The sequence below is a fragment of the Cyphomyrmex costatus genome, unplaced genomic scaffold (genome assembly GCF_001594065.2).
Source record: "Cyphomyrmex costatus isolate MS0001 unplaced genomic scaffold, Ccosl1.0 scaffold698, whole genome shotgun sequence".
Classification (NCBI taxonomy): domain Eukaryota; kingdom Metazoa; phylum Arthropoda; class Insecta; order Hymenoptera; family Formicidae; genus Cyphomyrmex; species Cyphomyrmex costatus.
In genome coordinates, this window is record NW_017280264.1 from 13,135 (window position 1) to 16,279 (window position 3,145).

The following is a 3,145-nucleotide window of genomic DNA, read 5'->3' on the forward strand; positions in this document are numbered from 1 at the left end:
TAGACCGATACCAAATAATTATCTTGTCCGGTCACAAAGTCATATCACAGATAGAACACACTTTGTATAATTAACTTTATAATAAACGTATCGTACATAAAATGGATAAATATTCTTCTTTTACATCATTTATGCTCCTTTCTAATGTTTAGTATTAAGAAATATATTGATTTCTCTTTCTTGGTAATGGTATCCGAATGGTATTTTTCTATATGTTTTACATTGATGTTCTCTAAAATATTTTAACGTAATACATTTTAAAATCAAAAATAGAACTCTTGAGAATGTCAAAAACAATAAACAAAAACAGGCTAATGAGAGTCAAAAACTGCGGTAATTAGTGCGAGTTAATAATTATTTATTACATGTACTTATAAAAATAATTCAGACGTTTCGGCTTCTATTTGAGCCATTTTCAATGATCTGAACAATACATCCTCAAAATTAACGTAGCGTGGTCATCAATTGACTGCACAGGAGTAGTAACACATCGTATCCATTCAAATTAGACAAAAAATTTGATGGTTTTTTGGCAATTAATGGACAACTATTGAAAATAATTATCATTAAAAAAACAATTAGTAAAAAACAAAAAAAGGACCAATGAGAAACTCACCAATGCAGCCATGAAGTAAATGTAAATTACATCAAAGAAATTACAATAATTGATATACGTGTGAGATAAAAGTAATACAATGTCAACGGACAATAGTTAAATAAGATAAAAATAATATGTGAGAGTGACAAGTATGTAATGAGACTGCACACAACGGTAAACAAGTAACTACCAATAACAAAGGAATAATACAATGACGCAAAAAGAATCATATTAAGTATATCATTGTATACTTAACAAATACATAAAAATGAATGAATAGTCTCCTTTTACATCATTTATGCTTCTTTCTAATGTTTAGTATTAAGAAATTTATTATGATTTCTGTTTCTTGGTAATGGTATCCGAACGGTGTTCTTCCATACATATTACCATGAAAAATGACTCATATATTATTGAAAGTGCCAGTTCAAAGTAAACATACATAAAGTGTATATTCTTTTGTTGCATATATACGTAATGATTTAACATTACTATTATAAACAATATAAACTAGTGTGCATGTGTTGTTAAATCATTATTACGTATATATACAACAAAAGGATTTACATTTTATGAATGTTCACTTTGAACTGGCACCTTCAATAATATATCAGTTACTTTACATGATAATATATTTCATTATAGATAATTATTTAAAATTTTAAAGATTTCAATACTAAAACCAAGTAATTTTATATTTTGAGTAACTGTGTATCAAATAAGTTTTATCTTTATTATTATAAAAGAATTAATTCTTTGTGCTGTACTTTATTTTCAGTTTTATTGAAGGGAAAGTTCTGAAAAGAAAAGGCAAGGATATTTAAAATCCATACCTTTTTTCTTTTCAGACTTTTCCTATCAACAAGCACAAAGAATCAATTCTTATAAATATATAAGGAATAGAGAATACAAATTAAGGTATCTACCAAACAAATAAATAACAGATCTGGAGACACGGTAGTGTCTCCGTAAATAAGTAACCTAACCAAATGCTGTAAAAAGAAAATAATTATATAGAAAATAATTTGTATTCTTACAGCGGAATTACAGCAGAGAATTTGTGTAATAAAGCAGAAAATATCTAACTTCACTTACGTGTTCGTCTATTCTATGCCATCGATGTAACAAATTTCCTAACCTTAATCCTTTGTTACTGCTGATGAGACTCTTTATCCAACTTAACGATCGTACAGATCGCAGAGATCGATATTTTAATAGAATTCTTATACCAAATAGTCTATTTTAACGTAATACTGAAAGTTTAATTACTGAAAGATAATGAAATAGAAATCAATATCTATATAAAAAACCTTGGCATACATAATGAGATATTCAAGTACATGTTCCAGTTAGACTTAGTCAAATCAGAAAGTTCGGAACTGTTAGGTATTACTGAAGAAGAAGAGAAGGGAACTATTGTTTTTTTTATTTTATTATTTTCTTAAATCTAATGACACGTATCATTTGTACGCCAAGTTAAATTCTAACATTGCACATCCTCCCTTCTTTTATTTCACTATCTTGTCATATAATATGGATTTTTCCCATAAAATATATCGTTTAATTAACTAGCCTTAAAAAATTCTCTCTCTAAAGATTCTAATGACATGTATTATTTGTATGTGTATATAAACTTACCTTTTCAAAAAAAAGGTAGAAAAAAGCGCTAAGAGTGGGTGCTGCTGGTCAAAAAACCATTTGGGCCAGTTTCACCAACGTCAATTACTTAATCGGCTGTGAAACTGACCAATCACATTTGCTGTTTAGTAGAACCATCTTTAAAAACCTACGTGATATTACCCTTATTTACTTAATTCTAATGACATGTATTATTTGTATAAAAGATTTGATATCAATAGTCGGCGCCAAATTATTCTACCTTATTACTTACTTAATTTTAATGATATTTATTATTTGTATACAAGATTTGATATCAACAGTCGGCGCCAAGTTAAATTCTACCAAATTAAAAACTAAAACACTAGTGGTACCTTTAATCTTTAAGAACCCATATAGTACTATTATTTAAATTCCACTAAATTAAAAAGTAAAACCTAAATGGAATTATCTTTGTCTTCATACGGTGAAACCTAAATATATGCCTTTGTATTCTTATTAAAAGATCTTCCTATTTGAAACCAAGTGATTTAATTCTTCTTTAAAAAAATTATATCACAATTTTTAAAAATAAAATGAAAAAAGTTTATTTAAATAGAAAAATTTTTTATGTAAAAACAATTTAGAAGTAATTGATCAAAATGGTGTTCAATTTGGAGGAGGAAATACCATAAAACGATAATAATATAAAGACATTAGATCCGAGTACATTGAAAGTTCTTGATGCCAGTGCTATAATCTTGGAAGTGACTAATGCAAAGCTTGTCGACAATAATGTTGCCCTAAATAAGAGTGGTATCAAAATAGTTTACAAGCGCAGTTGTAGATTACAATAATAAAAGTACATTAAATTCTGAAGGTAATGCAATGCAACCGACACTTTCGACGTTAGAAGACGAACTGATATATCATTGAAGGTGCTAGTTCAAA